We start from the raw sequence: 22,665 nt of genomic DNA on the forward strand, positions 1-22,665 counted from the left end.
TGGTTATGTTTCTTAAGTTCTCTGTGCCAGAGATAAATTTCCCTCAGCATACGAACTTATAGACACCTTCCTTTGAAATAGAGCAAAGGTGGGGAACATGAGAAATGTCTACCCAGAGTGAGCGACTCCCCCCAACAATGGAATATTGAGTCAACACTGATCCTGGGTGCCTGAAGAGTTACTGCAATGACCTGAATGAGTGCTTAAAATGTAAGAATCAGGGCAAAAGACCCGTGTTTACATGTGTACAGAACGAAATCCTTCGAACAATATCACAGCTCCTTTTGCTTCTTTGAAATCCAGGCCTGCCTCATCACCGCACTGATCACTCTGAATTGGAATCCTCTGTTGCCACGGAAGAGGCTTGGCTGAGCCCCTGCTAGAGCTGAATGCACTGCACTTTCTAAGACTGGTATGGCGCCGGAGTGAGAAGCAGCATGAACAGTCAATAGGACAGTTGAAGCCATAAGGATGTGACAATTTATTGCATGTACTGTACTGTCTATTTTTTAACATATCTCCCTTCTTAAAACCCACCACACACAGTGTCAAAGGTTTCCCTGGAGAAGACTCTACCACCTCCTCATGAATTCCTTGCATTCTGCTCTGAGACCTTCTTTACATTATAACCACCATGCATTTAAAAACAACGTAGATTTGGAGAGTGGAATTTTCTAAAATCATTAGGGCCAACCCTGGCTCTTTTCCTTCCTTCCCCCTGCCTTTTCTTCTCTGTCAAAGACATGTCGCATCTGCTGTCATGGTAACCAAAAAGCGCTGAAGATAGCACTTAACCCTCAAATATTATAGGAGCTGAATTACTTACAATACAGCCATTTCCAGTATCCCTAAGTGATGTAATTTGGAGAGAGTCTTTTGGTCTGAGTGCCTGGAATAAATGATTGCTTCCTTGACCATCTGCATCTTCCCTATCAGGGACTCACACAAAGCCCTATCCCAGAATGTGGGGGTGGGAGAGGACAGCCACCACTCTTGCTGATGGGAAGAATTGTGTGACAAGATAGAAATCAGCTCCCACTCCAGAGCCGAATGTGTTCAGTGCACAGCTACCTTCCCATAATGGGAACAACACAGGCAACATCTAGCATGTGGTAGGAGCTACCTAGGAGAAGGAATTATAATGAAGAAGAACTACTAAGGCCGTGCCCAGTTCCTATGGTGCCTTAATAGCCCCACTGGTTACCAAGGCCAACTGATTCTCTTTCATAGGCTCCAGTTGCTTCCATATGGTAGGCAATGGTGGGTACTGGCTCCATTACTGAGCTGTGTGGGTAAATCCTATGAAGCAACGTGCATAAAGCATTACTACAGTGCATTGCACACGCTGGCTAACTGAATGTATGAACTACATCCCCCTCTAGCCTAGATTCCTCTCTACCGATTGCACTTTGTAGGAAAGAAAAGAAAAATTAACATGCTTGTCTTAAAACAATTGTCCTTAAAAAGGCCCATGGCAAAGGTGTCCTTTGGTGATATTAGGGAACTTAGATTTTGAAAAGATCCCTTTTGGACATAGTACTTCACATGGTGGTTCTGTACTAACAGCATTGCTTAGGCTGGGACAGCTGTGGTGGCTCCAGGCAGATCCAGCACAAACCCTCCATGCCAAGTCTCTAACAATTCATTCTGCAGACAACACCTATGGCCTCTTGTCACAAGTGCTCAACAACATAATTCAGAGCCTCACTGCTTCCAGAACATGTCTGCCTTGCATACTGTGTGCAAAGACAACTTAAGAGCCCCTCTCTGTCTTCTGGACCCAAATCAAGTCCTCAGTACGCACTTCTAGAATGTTCCAGGTGACTACTGCATGCCCCCTTTCCTCACATCTCACTACCCTCATATGTCATAAGGGATGTGGAGATTATTTCCAGCCATTCTCTCCCAAGAGTTTCCAAAGGGCTGTAGACGCTCTGCCTGAGGAATTCAGTTATCTTGTCCAACCTGCCCACTCTAGGATCACGTCTATTCAGGACTGTCAGGTTCCTAAAAGCCAGCATCTGACACATTTCAGTTTCTGTCTCCTTCGGATATTAATGGATCCACACATCTGGGGAAAATGCTACAGTGCCTCATCACCTAATTTAAGAAGCGATAAGCTGTTTTTAATTTGCCTCGTGTGCTAATTCATCACAATGGCTTTTATAAAACGCCATTAAGACTCACACTTGCCACTGGGGTGCTTTTAACAAGTCCATTAAGACAAGTGGAATTTGACACAAATAATGTAATGGTTTTCTCATCCCTCCTGCCCCTCCTGAAATGCAGTTCACTGTGCCTCTCTGCCAAGTGGGAAAGTCTAGGAAGGAAAGAGTGAAGCTGCTACTTTCTCATCCTTGTGGCTCTTCATGGTAGCTGCAGATTATCAGGGTAACCAATGGAGCAGTGCTTATGAAGTACCCAACTATACACTAGGCACTCCATCTTCCCTGCCTTGCTCACGTTACTAGGTAGGCAAGATAGCACATAGGTCATATGCCCATCTTCTGAGGCAGAAGAGACCTGGTTATGGTCCTGATTCTACTATTCCAATGTTATATTATTATTATTCCTGGGTGACCTGTGACATGTCCCCTAACGTCTTAGAATGATGGTCACTTAACCATAGACAACTATTTTTCCCAGTGAGTAAATGCAAATAATGATGCATTAATTTCATAGAACATTGAAGAGCTACAGCAACAGGATGGCTCACCAGGTACCCAGAAAAGACTAGGCTGCCCTTGTTAACTTCTGACAGCCGGCACACCACAAAAGCATTGTCTCATAAGGAAATAAGACACAAGGAGCTAAAATGAAAAACCTGGAGCAGAACCAGAGCTCAAATGTAGATATATTTCTGAATCAAAAGCATATGCTACCAACCTTAGAATCCAAGGGACTCCTGACAAGAATGGTGTGGAGAGCACCGTATTCCCAAGGAGCCCATGATTTGATGACAACATTTATGTTGACACCATGGATTAGATTTCAGAGGATCGTCTGCAGTCTATTGGGCACACATTCAGTTCTTTCTGCTTTATATATATTTGCTTTGATTTTTGATGAGGACATAAGGTTGTGCAATATAAGTAATACCTAATAATAATCTATTGTCAGAAGAGATATGAGCCATGTGTAGAGGGGAGATGGACTTTAAAACTGAGTCTCGCACTGTACCAACCCATGTGTTCTTTCCGTTGCAAGCAGACCCCACCAAACCCAAACACATATGCTTTCTTCTAGAGCTTAGACTGTGGTCACAGCTCTCGGTCATGGCAGGGCTGATGTTTTCTACATTGTTGGGAATTTTGTCCCATCTCTTTTAGGCTAGGAAAGCAAAGAATAAGGAAACTGGTGAGATTGCCGGACACAGTGCCAGAAAAGGGAGAAACTGTGTGTTGTGTCCCCAGATGATAAAGCTTGTGGTAGCAAGAATAATGTCCCTAACAAATGCTATACCTTAATCCCCACAGGTTTGGGAATCTGTTACATGGTATGGCTGAAGATACTTGTAAAGGGGGTTAAGTTTAAGGCTGTCACTTGGTGGGGATTTCCCTGGATTACCCAAGTGTGCTTGATTTAATCACATGAGCCCTTACCAGTGGAAGAGAAGAGCCTAAGAGAGGGCCAGAGAGAGGCATTGTAAGTACAACTTGACTGTGTTAAGGAATTAGATTCTGCCAACAACCAAAACAAGTGGGGAGTAGAGTCTCTCCTCCAGCCCCACAGTGGGTACAGCCTGCAGACCGCTTCCTCTGATCCTGCAAAGACCTGCAGAACTGTAAGTCAAGGCGGTTGTGTTGCTTTAAATTATGAGATGAGAATAAATTGTGACGGCAACCACAAAACTATTTTGGCCAGACTCAGGGTACTGAATAACCCACACCTACAAACCACTCTGGGACTGAACACTGGCAAGAGGCGGGAAGAATGAGGAGGTGCACAGCAGAAAAAGCCTGCATTGCTTTCAACAAATACCAGCAGAAAGAAAGACATTAAGATGAGGCCGTGAACAGGCAGATTTCTCGCGGAATCCTGGGCTTGGGAGATGTCGGGTGTGAGAGGGTGTTACTGCAAACTAGGAAACGGTAGAAGCGTTAGTGGGATAGCGTCCTGCAGTTCTGTGGGAAAAGAATCAATGGGAGACACAAGGTTGATTGCGGTAGAAACAGAGATGGCTCCCTCCCCCCAAATGTTCCTGTAGTAGCCTCTAGAACAATGGCTCTCAACCCGTGGGTTGTGGTCCCTTGGGAGGTCCAAAAACCTTTTCATGGAGGTCATATATCACATATCTTCCATATCCAATATTGACATTACAGTTCTGAACAGTAGCAAGGTTACAGTTATGAAGTAGCAATGAAATAATCTTTTGGTTGGGGGCTACCACAAAATGAGGAACTGTACTAAAGGGTATCAACATTAGAAAGGTATGTGGCAGAAAGGACATAGAGATGTGCTACAGTCCAAGGGGACATATCAAGGTCGACTTGGCCTGATCACAGGAGTCCTTGAAAATGGAGGGAAAGCAACAAAGAGCCGAGATTGACACGAGGAAGAGGAGAGTTTGTTACAGCAGCCATGTGGAACTAATACGAGGTACTAAAACCAGCATCATTTTTAGATGAAGATGAGGAGCAGGGAGTAAAGACGAGCTGCCTGTCTGATGGCCCTCTCGTCCATTACTGATTCTTTGGAATAAAAACAAATATTAAGCCATGCTGATGACACTCTGAATGCCTAATATCAATTGGTCATACGCAGCATACTTTTATATCATTTCATCTCCACTAACATCCAGATGGCTATTTCTACTCTTGATCGAGTTCTCATGAAGTCTCATGAAAGCAACATGTGTTTGGCTTCATTTTAGCAAGCCGAAGCACAGAGGTAGCAGACTTTTTCTCCTCTAATGTTGCCAAGCGCTCTGCCCTTGATCCCTTTGGGGCGGACTGCATTAAAAATCTACATGTGAGCCGGGCGGTGGTGGCGCACGCCTTTAATCCCAGCACTCGGGAGGCAGAGGCAGGTGGATATCTGTGAGTTCGAGACCAGCCTGGTCTACAAGAGCTAGTTCCAGGACAGGCTCTAAAACCACAGAGAAACCCTGTCTCGAAAAACCAAAAAAACAAAAAACAAAAAAAAAATCTACATGTGGAATGACTTTTGCCTCCTGCCCTGGGTCAGTAGTGATTGCAAATCTGTTTCTCTCAGATCCAGCCTGAGCAGAGTCCCTGCAAAAGAAGCCTTTACAAAGGAAGGAGTGACTCTGCAGTATTCCCTTCTGTGCTATGAACTTGTTTGGACCTGAGAAGCTGTTGTTTCCATGACAACTTTAGGGCTCGAGAAACAGGGTGTTTCAACTCAATTTCCTGAGTCCTTTGAAAGGGAGGCCTCTGCTTGATTAGAGGAGACCCGTCTCTCACCCTTCTGTGGAACAAGAGAAAGAACCAAAACAACAAAACGGATAAAGTCTGCTGTCTGCCCAGTCCTTCCCACACTGCCTGTTATGAATGGAGAGGTTCCATTTTAACACGAGGGAAGTTGCTGTGGACAGGGCAAAGCGGCACAGATGTTCTACTAAAGTGACATGCTCACACCAGGTCACCTCTTTCTCAAAGTCTGTCGCTGAGGGAATTATCAGGTGAGTTGGGTCTCAACGAGATTACACAGGGTCCTTCAGGACCACCTTTAGCCAAGAGTTCCTTTACCTCTCTCACCTCCTTCCTCCCTGTGGAGAGGAGTGGATGGCTGTTCCATAACTGCATCAAGAGCAATGGGTGACGGTGTCTTTCATGTGTGATATAAAAATGCATACATACTAAACCGTTCTCCAAATGCTTTCCCGCTGGAGTGGTGTGGGGGGAGAATAGCTTGAGGCAGGGAGATTTGATCTTTAGTTGCTTATTTTAAAAATCAGAAATTACCATCTGCTTCCCCATCTTAAAAACAATCATTACTTACTCATGCAGATAATTAAGAGTGTTTCGCCAGGTGGTGGCGCACGCCTTTAATCCCAGCACTCAGGAGGCAGAGGCAGGCGGACCTCTGTGAGTTCGAGGTCAGCCTGGTCTACAAGAGTAAGTTCCAGGATAGGCACCAAAGCTACATGGAGAAAACCTGTCTCGAAAAACCAAAAAACAAATAAATAGTGTTTCAAAAACATAGAGGGAATAATGAATGGAAGCAGAAATGAATTGAGTAGAGAGAGAAGGGAACAGGGTTCATTACAGTCCCACCTTGTAAGCTTGCTATCCTGACTTCCTTGTGCTATAGCTTGCATATAATAAAGGAGGAGGAGGAGAAACCAGTAACTCCATGTATATGTCATTTTTAAAGCCTTCGTCCTGCAAGACTAGGTGCATGTGTTCATGTGCATCTCACAAGGCCGTGTTTGCATTACAGGAATCAATTAGCTTCCTTCTCTGAGCTAGCTTTCTATCACCAGGTGACATACCCAGGAAAAACAGCATAAAGAGGGAACGGTAGTGTCACTAAGAGCCTCTAAGGTTTTAGTCTACAGTATTTGGTTGCATCACGGTGGGCTTGTCTACAAGAGAATATCAACACTGAGAGCAAACGGTGAAGAAAACTCAGTCCACCGCATGGTGGCCAGGAAACAGAGACCAACTGAAGGAGGGACCAGAGGTAATACATACCATTTTAGGGTACTATACTAGTGACTTCTGCTTCCTGGAATGTCCACCGCTTACCAATAATGCATTTCCATTATGATTCCATTGATGTATTCATCCATTAGTGATATCAGAGCTCTCGTGATCTAAATGCCACACCTCTAAGTCCTACTATGTAGAGGGTCAAGAATTCCTTTGATGCATGAGCTTTTGGGATCTTTCAGATCCCAACTCTACTATCTGTCAGCCTCACATCTTCTCATTGCATTCTTTTTTTTTTTTTTTTTTTTTTTTTGGTTTTTCGAGACAGGGTTTCTCTGTGGTTTTTTTGGAGCCTGTCCTGGAACTAGCTCTTGTAGACCAGGCTGGTCTCGAACTCACAGAGATCCGCCTGCCTCTGCCTCCCAAGTGCTGGGATTAAAGGCGTGCGCCACCACCGCCTGGCTTTCTCATTGCATTCTTACCCTTTGCATGTGCTTGCTTATGCAAACTCAGGTAACGGGGAATTTTACATCATCTAAGCTGTTTTCAGCATCACTTTTCACAGAGAAATTCCCGGAATTCTACAGTTTTCCCTGCAACAGCACAGCCAGCTAAAAACAGCAGAAAGGAGGACCTGTCTTTTTAAAGAAACCATGAGCAAGCATGCACCATGAGTCCCTTCTGAGTAAACACATGGTCTCATGGTCAAGAGAGGCACATGGTCCTTACTTCAAACATCCTGGGGAACAGTGATCTATGCAGTCTTGTGGGTGATTTGCTCTGGGTAGCCTCTTATTTCCTCATCCACTTTCATATCCACAAGCATTTTGTGAAGAAGGTGGTAGGAGCCACAAGCGAATCAGCCTTCTTGTTGGGAACAAATTCATCTGTCAACCCTTACAAAGGGTGCATTGCCTAAAATGACAGTGCTTATTAAGTTATGGCCAAGTCCTGTGGTAAGCCTTATGCCATGACAGGCCCGGGCATTTCACTGTCTGCGACTCAAAATGAAGGCATTGTTCCGCTGGTGCAAAAGGGAAATTTCATGATGTGTCAGACTATGGTACTAAGCAGCCCCATGCCATGTAATCTTTGGGGCCTTACAAGCGGTTTATACTCATTAGAGACAGATATTCCCATCTCACCAGACTATTTCTAGGCTTTGAACAGATTGGGAAAACATCAATTTCTGCTGTGCCTAGGAATCAAGCAGCCATGGTCATGACTGAAGATAGATCTAAGGGGGCTCTGAAGTCCTTACAGGCGAGCCCTCCCTGGAATCGTCACATTTTGATTATAATTTGGACACCATCATTGCTTCCAGGGGTGACAACTATTTATTTATCTTCCCTCCCTTGGATCTCCAGTGCTACTGATTTCCTTAGGGACTCGGTGTGAATGTAGTTCCCATGCATGGCTCCCTTTGTCAATCATCTCTCTCCTTTCTTGAATCTCCTGTGAATTGATTTCCGCAGAGACCTGGTGTGAATATAGTTCTCGCGCATGGGGTCCTGCTTGTCGATCATTTCAGACAACTTTCTTATTAGCAGAATCTTTGGGGACTGGGCCCCCTTCAGCCTGCTTTCTCTCTCGAGGTGTCCTGGAACCTGTCAGATTAGTTTACACTCCAGGCCTGAATGACAAGTCTCCAAAGCATAAACAGACCCGAATCTGCCCAAGGGTAGAGCTCGTTAGACCATGGCGATGGTGCTCCGGTTTTCAGGGTTGTACAGCTCAGTTGTCTTAAAACCACTTTCATTGTCTCCCAAATATTCATTAACTAAAGCGTGGGAAAGGGGAACATGAATTCTCATCTGGGCTTCTGTGTTGGGGGATGGAGGTACTCACAGTGACGAAATTACTTCAAGGGGCTGACAGAGCCCCATTTGCAGCCCTTTACCTCTGACCCGAGCTAAAAAGGGAGGCCAACTTCTGTCAGGGTATCGCTGTGACTAACTTAAAAGTTTGGAATGGAGAAAGAAAAATGTTCCTGGAAGAGAGGTCAGCACTGCTGACTGAACCACGAACACTCAAACATCTCAGTCAATATCTGGACCATTTATTATGAAACAGGGACATCAGAGCCTTGGATTCAAATGTTTCCTTTGCTCCTTAATGTAGCTGTGCAGTTTTTAGCCAATCACTGAAACCTATACTTGATCTTATGAAAATAAACGGCAAAGGACAGACACCTGTGTTCAAGGGACCCTAAAGGTATGTAACAGCTTACAGATGTGTGTATACAAAGGCTCGACTCTAGACTGCCTCTGCCTTGTGAATCCCAGTCCCAGCTAAGCAAGTTTCAGCCAGTTCAAACATCCATAACTTTTCTAGAAACCCTCCTGGGTCTGCCTGTCTAGAAACCATTTCTTTTCCGCTCTCTGTTAGCGGGCTCCTTTGCACCTGATTTTATTCTTGCTCTCAGGGGTTGCGCTTTAGTTTCCTTGCTACTAAGTGTGTTTTCCCTTCTAGATTCTCCACAGGAGTCTGGGGAGCAGTACCCTCATTTCTGTAGTCTTCCACCAAAGGAGGGCTGAGCTGAATTGAAATAAGAGCCCAACCCAGGTGACCTCGGGAAAAGTGCTTCATTTCCCTGAGTCTCCTGTGGTTCTCTCATCGGTAAAGTGAAATTAAAAGCCACCAGTATTTTTACATTCATTTTCCTGCCTGCTTTCATGTTAACACCTAAAGGGAGGTTGTTTAACCATCAATACCCTCTCGTAATTTAACTGACAGAATTTTACTTTCTTGCTGACACAGAAGGTGGGTATTGCTATCCGGGACCACTGACATCTAGTGAGCACAAAAGAAAACATCTCACAGTTTAGAATGCTTAATGAGACGTGGGAGGAGAGCCCGCAGCGGCGTCTAAAACAATGCGTATGCCTGTGCCGGTGCTCGCTGCTGCTGCTGTTGGGTTGTGGATGGCGTAGATCACTTCATTATCTCTTCTTTGTATGCATAATTGTTTTCAAGACTCTGGGTCCTTTTCTCAGTGACTTCAAAAGTGCAGAAGAGCCAAGAGGCTCAGGGCTGTGTGGTGGTCTGACTTTTGCTTGGTATCAACTTTATGCAACAACTCCAGTTAATTGGATGCAGTTTCTTTAATAAACGTCTTGAGATTTCCAAATATCTCAGAAATTTAAAAGCAAATAAAGACTAACAAAATTCAGAAAATTAGCATACATACATTTATTAATTGTGTATGTCAACATTATTAGTATTTTTCCAATAGCAGAATATTTTAACGTTGGTACTAAAGGGTGAGACCATGTGCCCAGTGTCAATCACCCACCCAATCCTTCAGTAAACTCATTGATCAACTACTACTCTGTGCTCTGGGACACAGTAACGAGAAATGCCAGCTGTGACGAGGGACACTTCCCAGTTCTGTCATCTGCCACTCACCTGCTCTGCAGCTGGGACAAAGGTCTTAAATTCTGTTTCCTATTTTGCAAATCACAGGCTAATCCTGCTTGCTAGACAATGGTGGTGCTGAGGCAACTTGTGTAAAACTCACGCGAGGGGCTTGGTGTACAGACACACGATAAGCTGCAATAACAACGTGTACCTGCCTGCACAGGCAAATCTACTAAAATCGACTATTGGGGAACATAACAGTGATTCCTTCCTGTTTTTCACTGTTTAAATATTGATTTATGGGCTATTCACCTGCCTCTGATTAAGTGTCAGGTCTGGTGCTCATGGTTCTCCTAGCAGGAAAAGCCAGGGGAACTCAGGACAGAGGGTCGGATGGTGTTTTATTTCCTGGGGAGAAAGTGATCAGACCGCCCAGTGTGGGGGCTGTGAAGGCAGCTAGTGTTGCTTCACTTTTTGATGTGGGAAGTCACATGATCATGCTTTCAAATTTATCTGGCTAACATCCATTGTGTGTCAAGTACAATGCTAGGTGTTGCGGGGGCAGGGGGATATGAAGGTGAATACAAAAAACAATGCCATTATGGATTTTACAGGGATGGCAGTTGCAGAAGAGATAATTACCGGTATAATGCCTCATAAAACTCAGATGGATAAGTAATGCACGAACATATATGGCGGAGAAAAATGAACCCTACTCTGGGCTGGGGTGGGGCAGGTTCAGAGGGCCAGACCAGTGGAAGTTCAGAAACTTGCTTTGGCACGCTACAAAAGTTCATGTGCAAGTTTCAAAACTTCGCTGACAGAATAAACCACTGCTTCTTCAAAAAATATTTCTAGGAAAATATCTAAAGTACTGACTGGACAGAGTGAAAGATAGCTCCTGGCTTGTTCTCGCTCCTGGTGCTCAGTATCCCTAAGGCCCCTGTGAGGAATTCTGGTTGTCATCAAATCAAAGCCCAGACACTTTCATGCCAGAGCGTCTGTTTCCAGAAACTTGAAATGATGAACACTTCCTTTTATTGATACCGTGTCATCTCCAAGTCTTTTGGAATCTCACAGATGTCCACTTGGCTTTCAAAATGAAATCTTGACGGGAATTCTCCTTGGAGCATTTTTTGGGAGAATTTAACAAGGGCTTCTTGAGACAGAAAAACTGTGGCATGTCCAGGGTTTTATTACAGGAACAAAGAAGGGCGGAATGTGATTAGCCATCACTAGGAGAGCTCGCAACCACTCAACAGACATCAATTCAGTAGGCATCTGCTGCGTGTGGTCTGAGAAGGGTCCTTTCTGTTGAGAGGCTCTGTGTTGACAAGCAGGAGGAAGAAGAAGAGAAATCATGCTATAAAACTGTCACACTCCTAGGGAAGAAGGGATGGGTTCAGAGAGGAAACCACAGGCATATCAGCTGCTGAATCATGCGTAAGGGCTGACAGCAATTTGACAGATGAACGGTTCTACCAGAGAGGCAAGGAATGAGAGGATTCTGCTTAGACTTTTCCCATGTTACTCAAGGCGCAGACGTGAATAAGACACACCTGGGAAAACCACCATGAAGTTGGCCCATCAGCTCTGACAGATGTGAGAAAATTGGACAGAAAAACGTGAGAGGAACTGGACTATGTTAGGTGTTCCTAGAAAAGTCCACAGCTAGTGGTAGGCAAGCTGAGATGGTGCTAGAGGCGATGTCTAGATGAGAAGGCAGAGGTGAGAAGAATTCGGGCTGTTGAACTGACCCCCGGCTGGTGGCCTTTTGAACTAGAAAGATCCACAACTCTGATCATCAGTTCTTAGAGTGAAGCCACGATTTCCATTCTTCGCTTTGCAGTCTGCTTTCACACAGCGACTATAACACCTGTCTGGGAACTACTGCAGAGTTGGCCTGGGCCCATTCCCCATTCTCTGTGGGCTCTGTATTTTCATCTTGCTCCCAGGAGTTAGTAAGGGCTTCTTGCTTATCTTAAAGTGTGCCCAGTGTTAAAGATAAAGACAGCAGATAGCAGTTTGTCTATACTCAATTTAGGAATCTAGTTGGCAAGACAGTACTGCAGGCAGATCAATTAATTATATTTAAAGTCTGTTAAATACAACAGTAGACACTTGGAGGATCTATAGAGGAAACTAAGGCTTGCCTATTCTGAATGCTGAGGGTGACCAACCCCTGTGACTGTCTACTTTTCCTGGGTTAGCCATATTTCCTTCTCTGCAAGATCCCAAGCCGCTTCCAGTGATACAGGATATTAAGCATAGTAAAAGGGAAATAATTTACATGCCAAGCACAGGAGGATAAATAATAGAGTTTCACCTGTCTTAGAAATTCCTTAATTATTTTTAATTTTACAGGAATTATTTGGTAAATGTTGCAAAGAAAGGTTAAGCCAGAGTCTCAGATCTGCATCCTCATCCCCGCTGGAACATGCACTTCTTGTCATGAAGCAGGGTCTCACCACTGAGTTCATGTATACCGGTAGCAAGCTATAGAGAAGATAGGAAAGACGAATTCCAGCTTCTCATTAAATTTTCCAAAAAGAAAGCTAGTACTGCATTTTAAAGAAGCGCTCTTTATGGGGCTGGGTATGGTGGGGCAGTACCTGGGAGGCAGAAGGAAGTGGAACTCTATAAGGTCCAGCCTGGTCTACACAAGTGAGTACCCGTCTCAGAAATAATTAGAGAGATAGAGCGATAATAAAATGTTTAGATGTGTTACACACACACACACACACTCCTGCCTTTATGGACTGGTAATTTGGGGGAAGGGAGAACTCTACTTTGCAGACCAATGAACGTCTGAAGAGAAGGACCTGTTGCTAAGGTAATCAAGGCAGCCAGTTCAGCAAGCAAAAAGCTCTTGCCTATGGGCGGAGATCAACTCTGACAAGAAGCGATATTCACGAGGGGCCTTTTTCAATTTCATTTAATCAGTTAGAGAAGATGGAGTTACCAACTCTGAGTGGGAAAGGATATCTACAAGATAGCCTGAGAAATATGTATCTGGAAAGTAATTTACTTACTAATCCACAGAGATACAGGTTTATGATCTCTCTAAATCATATCCGGCTGTGGTCTTTTCCTTGTACAAATCTCCCACTGGGATCCATTACATGTATCTTTGAATCTCTCTCTTATTCTTCTAATATCCGAAATATTTAAGAAATATGGTGGATTTAGTTTCAATCCTGTTTTTACTTCCTTTCAATCTTTTTATATATATATATATGTGAAAACATGCAACCCCCCCCCCCCTTTTTCCTTTTTCAGGGAAAGAAGCCCCAGTGTGATTACTGGTAGCACGGGATTAAGAAGTGGAGGGAGTGAGGAGGGAAGCAGTTACTGGAAACAGCATTGGCTGGCACTAGAATAGGTGTTTCACAGATGTTAGCACAGAATAGTAAGAGCTCTGTGCAACTGATGCCAGTCTCCTCATTTAGCAAACAGGGCGAGAGTCCCAGACATTAAGACACGAGGTCATCTGAGCACAGGCACATACCATGTACGTTGCAGAATTGTACCCTAGGTCTGCTTTTCTGTTGTCTTTCTCCATTGTAATGGTCTCTATGGAGTATTCTATTTCTTCAAGAGAGGAGAATCATCACATCCTCAACCTTCATGAAGCGGCTGATGAATCACAAAACTCCTTCTTTCAAGTCAGCATTCATTTGTTGAGAATACACAAATTGGCCACCTTCTAACATGCAAAAGACAGGTGCTGAGGTATGAGAGTGAAACCTGGCCGGCTGTGTCCATCGGTACGAGTTAGTCCAGAGTGGCGGATACCATACAAATTACAGGACAGGACACACTGTGAAGTGTGTATAAGACAGTGAACCACACACAAAGAGCGAACTGACAGAGGAACTCTAATTCCAGCTGTGGAGAAGCAGAGGATGTTGGAGAAGAGGCGGCCTTTGTGGGAAGTCTTGAGGAATGCCTCCCACTTGGCCATAGAAATTAAGTAAACAAAGAGCCTCAGAGGTTAATAAAATAAAAGACAATGGTATCTAGCTATGAAAGAATGCTTCGGGACTAAGGGCGTGTGCTGTGTCTAGAGTGGTTGAAAGTATGGCTGCCAAAGCAGATGGAAGCCAGCATACACAGGGACTGAAAACCATGGACACCAATTGGACATTAATTTTACAACTTCAATGGTCCTGTGTGTGTCTGGGCAGAGTTGCCATTTCTTTATGTATGGGACTCATTAAATGCCCTCTGATTTGGGTGGGGTGTTGCTCGCTAATTCTAGAAATTAAAGCCTGTCTAACTGGCATGTCATAGCTAGAGACAGGCTTACATTATTAGCCCAGTGGCAAAGCCATAATTTACCTTCTATCCACTGTCAAAGGGACGCCAAATGTTGGGTATTGTTATGGCATCCATACTTCATGCGGAGGCCACAGAGCCCGCTCTAGGAAAGGCAGATCTATGTGCCTAGAGAGTCTAAGGGTCCGGATGGATCTGTCACACCCACACTAGCTATGAGCAGCAGCTCACCAGTAAGTATAGAAAGAGAAAGGACCTTCATGTTTAAGGTGTTGTTTTAGGTTTTTCTTCCACAACTTAACATAATCATTTTAGTTACCAGATGAGATCAGATTGCCCAGGCAAAGTAGAATGGAGAGCCCCATTATAGATGGTTTTAAGCCACCATGTGGTTGCTGGGAATTGAACTCAGGACCTTTGGAAGAGCAGGCAATGCTCTGAGCCATCTCTCCAGCCCCCCATAAGCCTGGTTCTTAAGGGGAAAGTTAAACCGCAGAGAAATAGCTTGACATGATTTTGGAGGAATAATGATTTTAACAGCATCCTAGTTTAATAAAGAAGCTGTTTTGGGCATTTGATAGGGTAGAGCAGAGCTAGGCGGGGGAAAACTAAACTGAACGCTGGGAGAAAGAAGGCGGAGCAGGGAGAAGCCATGTAGCCCCACCAGAAACAGACGCTGGAACTTCACCCAGTAAGCCACAGCCACATGGTGATAAACAGATTAAAAGAAATGGGTTAAATTAAGATGTAAGAGTCAGCCAATAAGAAGCTAGAGCTAATGGGCCAAACAGTGATTTAATAATTACAGTTTCTGTGTGGTTATTTCGAGGCTGAGCAGTCGGGAACCAACAAAGCGGCTCTCCTTACAACAGTTGACCATCAGACTCCTTCAGGGATCTGAAATTCAGGGCTTTCTGCCTTTGAACAGCTGTAGTCCTGACAAGTCTTTTACAAATTCACTTTTAAAACAGCAATCACCACCTTTTCCTTGGGTTTTAATAACAAATTGTTATTGAAAGATTTCTGCTTGTTTTATTATTGTTTTGCCCCGAGTTTGATTTTTTTTAAAAAGCAAAGAAAGAAAGCAACAAGTGACCTCCACACCCTTAATGCTGAGCCTGAAGGCCACTGTCAATCATAATGCAATTTCTTTCTAAAATCTTAGTCCAGAAACTTATTATGGCAAGAATAACAGCCCACAAAGGTGGCCTGAGAATTTGATCACTAATGGCCACCTCACCGAGTTCACGCTGTGTGTCAGGTCCTTTACCCCACCCTGTTTTGTTTAAGTTCTTTTAGGAAACCGAGGCTTAGAATGGTGACATCATCAACTAACCCGAGAGTGGGGCTGGGGAGCCCATCTGAGATGTCAATCAAACTGTGGCTCATGTAACAACTTCCCAACATATAATGCCAACAAAGGGGACAGAGAGAGTAAAACTCCAGACATTTCCCTCTTTTTCCATGAGTCAGCTGGGGCAGAAGGATTTCGGCGCACTGGGGTGGGGAGAAGGGTGAGGGTAGTGTGCATCCCAACTACCAAAAGGAAGGCACTGTCTAGAAAGAAGGTTGGCTTAACCAGGTCCTGGGGTAGCAGGGTCTCTGGAACCCTGGGGTGGTGTGGAGGGGCTCAGACAAGCTAGTCAGAGAAGATCAGTGAAAATGTCATGCTTCAGGGGAGCAGGGACATCTATTTAAACGGGACAGCTCCCTGGGAACAGTCACTAGGACAGGGTAAGTCAGTCTTTCAAATCATAGTCCCACCCTTAAGTGATTTGCAGCAGTCACCTTCAGAGTTTGTTGTTAGAGCACCTAGGGCAGTGTTTGGGACATGGTAACTGCTTAACCTGACGTGTGACTGCATTTGCATGGACCTACAACTGTCAAGTACATGGACCTGCATAGTATCATTTAGCATTTTCGTCTGCAGCCCCTTTAAACCAAACATCAATTTTAAAAGGTCTACTGGGAAATAGGAGAAGGGAGCCTGAGATCTGTACTTTATGAGCCTATGTGAGATTAAAAAAAAAATCCCATTACATTGAAACCAGTGTGATAGATTAAACAGAATAACACAAATGTTACATGAACTGCAAATGGATTCCTGGTTGTGATGATTTCCATCCCTTAATGCTGTTATAAAGGCTTTTTGGTATTTTTAGAATCCCTACCTTTTTATACTTTCTTTATGATGTGTTTTTTAAAGAGTTTAAATCAATTTTCTTAACCATTTTCTTCTGAGAAACTTTTAGAGGTAAGTAACCATGAAGGGATCATGGAGGGGAACCCACACTTAGGTCACATGACAGGTATTTCAATAATTATAATTGTTTTGCCATTTACTGTACACCTGTGATATTTATCAGTTCTTATTTAAATCAAATAAATTTTCCAGTTAATATTTTTTCTAAACCAACGTGACATGCAAACGGCTACATGGTAATGTATTTGGAGAGTTAGAATTCTAAAGGAGAAACCTCTGGTCTGCAGTCCATCTTCTCAACTTGTAAAGATCCCAACCTTTTCTCTACGGCAGTGGTTCTCAACCTTTCTGATACTGCAACCCCTTAACACAGTTCCTCATGGTGTGGCTACCCCAACCATAAAATTATTTTCATTGCTTCTTCATAACTGTAATTTTGCTACTGTTGTGAATCATAATGTAAATATCTGATATGGAGGACCCCCTGTGAAAAGGTCATCAGTACCCAAAGTGGGTCATGAACCACAGGTTGAGAACCACTGCTCTAGGGCATTCTTCCTTCCTCCGAACCAATACCTTAATTCTAGCTACAGACAGCAAGCTACCTGCTCTTCTGCATGCACACTAACCATCCAAATACTTATGTAACACTAAGCATTTAAGCTTGACGCTTCCAATACCAAAACATTCCATGTCTCCCCACTATTCAATAATACCACAAAGGGTTTTTGGTTCTTCAAAAGTTTTCTGCCAGATGAACATTTTGTATGCCATCTACTTCTCTAATCGCAGCCTATGATTTGAAATTATATACTCTTTTGCTGCTACCTTCAAATTAAGCAACCTATAATCTAGTTAATAAGTAATTTTCCTTTTAAGGTTAAAAAAACAGCACCACAATATTAGAATCAATTTATAATCGTAAGTAATTGTGATTTATCTTATCACAGCCATTGCAAAAGGCAGTCCCAAAGTGATGACTACAGCTATAATAGATGCTAGACTCAGATCTTAGGGATCCGTGTCGTGGGATAGACAAGAGACGTGGCTACATATCTCTAAACTGAGCCCATCACCAAAGAGAGAACTACCTTATCTGGCATAAATATGACTCAGAGACTGCACTGAAGCCCATTCATTCCCATACCAAAGTCTCTGTGGACGACACAGCCTGCCTTCCCCTTTTATAGAATACTCACTGTCTCAAACCCCACAGAGACACAAACGTAATTAGTTCCTTTATTCCTTGAAACACCAACTTTTGAAAACCAAGGAAAAAAAAATCTAGTAAGTGTAACCCACTAAAGATAAAATTTTATTGAGAATAGTGGACAATTCTCACTCAATAGGAATTTTATTATGTATCACAACCTCATCCTTTGCTAAAGGGCAGGGAACCCTTTATTTGTACTAGGAAGACAGACCCTGTTACAATGCACCATTAGATGCATTTGAGCGGACCATAGATGGAGGTTTGCTCCTTGATATGTGGCTTAGTCCTGGAGAATCATAGTTTTTGGAAAATCAGTGTTTGGAAATACTGGTTCTCAACCTTCCCGACACTGAGACCCTTTAATACTGTTTGTTCCTCATGTTGTGGTGACCCCCAACCATAAAATTATTTTTGTTGCTACTTCATATCTGGTTTTGCTAATGTTATGAACTGTAATGTAAAGATCAGATACGCAGATAGTTTTAGGTGACCCCTGCGAAAGGGTCCTTCGACTCCCATAAAAGCAGTTGCGAACCACTGGTTGAGAGTCACTGTGCTAGAGCAAAATGGAAACAATAAAAGCTTTAATGCAGATTGGGTTTGTGAACCTTTGAGTATACTAAGACCTATTCATGAGTTCACCACAAAGACTAAGTCAAGTAAATCACAAAGGCATTTATCAAAGCCCAACGCATGGCGAACACGCTTGAAGCCTTCCAACTAACCTAGACGAGTCTTCCCATCACCACGTCTTTCCTAGGCAGTTAGGAAACTGAGCTCGGAGGAATGAGAAAGCTACATTAAAGCTAAGTGAAGCAAAAACTTTGTCTTTGTCTTTTGCACACGGATAGTCGCGGTTTGAATGAAAACATGTCCCCCGTAGGCTCACGTACTTGACTGATTTGTCTCTAGGTTGTGGAGCCTTTAGGGGGTGCAGCATTGCCAGAGGAAGCGTGTCATTATGGATGGGCTTTGAGTATTTCTTGCCTTTGTCTCTTACCTGTTTTCTCTTTCTGCTTCCTGAGTGTGGATAGAAACTTGATGGACAGCTTCCCGCTCAGCTGCTAGTTCATCCCGGCTCTTCCCATGCCTCCTGCGCTTTGATGGACTCCATCCCCCTCCCCTCCACCCTAAGCCAAAAAGAAGCCTTTCCTCCCTTAAGTTGCGTTTACCAGGTTCTTTCCTCACAGCAACGAAAAAGCACCTAACGTACATCTGCCGTGTCACATATGTTGATTCTAAAGGCCATCTGGATGCGTCTCAGTTCAAATTGCTCCTGTAGACAAATAGTTCGGTGTAACTTTCTTGTATGCACATACACTAAACCTATTTTGCATATATTTGACTAAACAAGTACATATGCTACTTATGAGACAAGATATTTTTGTTTTAATTAAATTTGTTCTTTGATAACTTCCTGACTGTATAAAGTATATTCTGATTATTCTCAGTCCCCGCCCTGATAGCATGGTGACCAGTGGGTCTCGTGCAGACTGACTGGATAAAGGCATCCACAGAAACACTTTTTTTTTTTTGAGACAGGGTTTCTCTGTAGCTTTGGAGCTTGTCCTGGCACTAGGTTTTATAGACCAGGCTAGCCTCGAACTCACAGCATTGGAGATCTGGAGACTGTCTAACACTCTTGGTTTGAAGACCATGACGTAGCGTTTAGATAAATAGAGAGAGAAAGAAGATCCTCTGACCAGACAATGGAACTTCTGATAGCATAACTAGGAAACCTGGGCCTCTACAGTTACTGTATGTGTCAGAGATGGGGGGGGGGATGCGGAAGAAATTAAACTTCCAACTTAGTTTTCCATCTCAAGACTGTCATAAGTGAATTTGATTAGCTAAGTGTAAATTACTCTTGCTCAAATCTGTGAAAATGGAATCAGACAAACCAAAACAGAGAGTGGCTTTCCTGGCACTGGAAATGAGGCGGTGGAAGGAAGTGACCTTGAGAGGAGAGTAGATAAATTGGGTATCTGGTGACTGCAGGGTCCGGCCTTGAGAGAGTTATAGCTTGCAGGAAGGGCTAAGGAGCAGTCTGGCTGACTCCTCAGAGATGGAACGAAGAATCTTGAAGAGATCAACTTGGCTAGTCGTATTTGTAGGCTAAAATACCAGCGAGAAGAGAGCAGCACAGAAAGAAAATTCTAGAAATATTCAGACCCTTTAATATTCAGCGGAATACTAATGGGTATGGTGTGCTGTGGTTTTGGTGTGCATTCCTGTGCATATGTGCATATTCACGTGATGTGTGTGTACACACTCACACACACCTGTCTGCCTGTCTGCAAACTACCAGAAGCTAGAAAAAAAAAGCCAGCAGTTTAAATACCTGGCATTTCCACAGTTCAGAACAATGCCAGTTCTCAGTAGCCATGCAGCAAAGACAATGACAACCAGCCCTGCTCCTGCTTTATGGGGCACCGGCAGCACTGTCGCTAAGCTCCTGCCTCAGCACTGAGACACAATTGGTGGTGGACTAAACGCTGCTCTGGTCAAAACCAAACAACAACAACAACAACCTTCAAAGGAAGACCTTGCAAGATCAAACATTTCTCAAATATTGTACAGTTCAATACAGTTCAATATTTGTGAACATAGAGTATCTAGTCTCCTCCCACAAAAGTCCCCCACCTGCACAATAGCTAGCATTAAATTGGAAATTACCAAGCATGCCCAGAAGCAGGGAAACAGAACCAATGAGAAGGAGGAAAAGTTAACTGATCAAAACCAACTTGAAACTGACGTGAATGCTAAACTTAACTAGAAAAGAACATTACGAGGCTTCTACACTCATTTCCAGAGGGCCATCAATTTAAAACAGAGATATGAAAAATTAATTTAAAACAGAAACAATGTTTTTAAGCGTCCTTCTTCAGTGAACTTATAATAATTAAAACTACACCAGCTGCAAAAATATAGACTTAATGATGAATTAGATGCTTCAGAGAAAAGATTAGGGAGTGCAAGAGAAATAGTGAGAAAATCATTTGTTAGAAAATAGCACATGCATATTAAGATGGCTGCCAATTGATGTAACAGTCTCTATACTTACATATTAGCATATAAAAAGAGGGAGATGACACAAATATCAGTGAGGTGAGACATTACAAGTAAAGGAGCATATATGTAACTGGAATAATAGGGGGGAGGTGAAAGAGAACGTGAGAAACGGTGTTTAAAGTAATCATGGCTAATAATATTTTCCTAAATTTTATTGAAAAGCATGAAAGTTTAGACTCAAGAGTCTCAATACTACAAAGGACAAGAGACATGAAGGAAAAATCATGTATCTGCACACAAATGTACCCAAAATAAAAATGGGCACTGGGCGGTGGTGGTGCACACCTTTGAACCCAGCATGTCAGAGGCAGAGACGGGTGGATCTCAGTGACTCCAAGGCCAACCTGGTCTACAAAGTGAGTTCCAGGACAACCAGTGCTGTTACGCAGAGAAACCCTGTCTCAAACCGCCCCCTCAATAATAAAATAAAAAATGAAAATGTCTGCACATGTATATGCATAGCTAAAAATGGATGAAGACATCACTAAAGCTGGAAGGACAGAAACTACTTTGCAAGGCTCTATCACAGTGCTTGGTGTTCTGCTAGACCGCGTAAGTTAAAGATGTGCGCTACTGACTGTGTAAGGGCAAAGCTTCTGCTGACACAACAAGAAACACAATCACAGTGAGTAAGTAACAGAGGAGATGAGGTCCAACTTCAATAATTACCCCCAAACAATCAGAAAGAGGGACAAAATAATAACCGCAAGGTATTACACTGAAACATCTCTGTGTGTCATATTAAGCACGCTGATTATAAACACCTCCATTACAAGGCAGAGGCTTCAGAGGGTATGATGATGATGCAGTTGCATGAGGGTATGAGAAATAGACATTAAATATTGCCACAGCTGAGTAAGCCTGAAAGGGGCGGGGAAAGATGCACCATGCTAACAGTAGTCAAAAGGAAACACAAATGGCTGCCCTGATAACAGGAAACAAAGACCAAACAAAATAAATGGCATATTTCAGAGCAGAGATTGTTTATCACCCACTTCAAGGAAGGTAATTAGATAACTATAAGAGTGAAATTTCAACAAGGGGACCTTAATTGACCGTCCTAGATTCTTCAACATGTAATAAAGTCTCCAAAGAGATGAAAAGCAATTTGTAGCTACTACCCACTAACCTGAACACACATCTAGAGCGTGCCCAGCTCTCACCAGCATGGTGCCACCCCAGTGCACACGGAACAACATGTTCTGGGGATGGAAGAATGGTCTAAGATGTTGTCAGTGTCCTCACAAAGAAGGAGAGAAGCCCAAGGTCACTCAAAGTAGGCTTGTGGACTTCACTCCTCCCTCCTGATGGGTCATTCTCATCAACCAGCAAAATAACATGTCGTTTGCATTTATTGAATTTGCAAGTCTGTCCTGAGCTTTTTCAATAAAAGCCTGGTTTGTTAACAAAGTGTAGTAGCAACAGTTCTTCACGGGGAAGATTATGTCAGGAATTCTAAGGACGCCTGCAGCTACGTTTCAGCATCAAGAGCTTTACAGATACTATATAGGCATAGGGAAATAATGTAGAGAAAGCATTGAGATCAGAGACCAGCATGGACATAACATCCTAACATTGTATATCTCTGCTTTTGGGACGTGGTCTTACTATGTATGCCCCCAGCTTCCTGGGTACTGGGAATATAGACACACAACCAGCTCATGCTAGCATTGCTGCCTAAGGTTTTAACAACCCAGCAGATGAGGTACTTTTTATTTCTACTCAACAGAGAAAGAAGTAAAGGTTCAAAGAAGCATAGTGGTTCATCTGTGTGTTGTGGCCCCAGTATGGGGGTCGAGGGCACCAAGTTGGAGATGTCTAACTCTAAAGCTCTTGCTCTTTTCACACTAATGCAGTTGGATCAGGAAGTAGTGCAGAAGCTAATTTGCATGATCCTTCAACGGAGAGTTTCATTTTAGGAA

The 22,665-nt window shown here is 43.3% G+C and overlaps 1 protein-coding gene across 36 annotated transcripts in view; it reads right to left on the reverse strand.

Annotated features, from left to right (window-relative positions):
* Dlg2 (discs large MAGUK scaffold protein 2) overlaps positions 1-22,665 on the reverse strand; it is a 1,657,078-nt gene that overhangs the window by 60,369 nt on the left and 1,574,044 nt on the right. The window lies entirely within an intron of this gene.

This window comes from Microtus pennsylvanicus, chromosome 18 (genome assembly GCF_037038515.1).
Source record: "Microtus pennsylvanicus isolate mMicPen1 chromosome 18, mMicPen1.hap1, whole genome shotgun sequence".
In the NCBI taxonomy this organism is placed as follows: Eukaryota; Metazoa; Chordata; class Mammalia; order Rodentia; family Cricetidae; genus Microtus; species Microtus pennsylvanicus.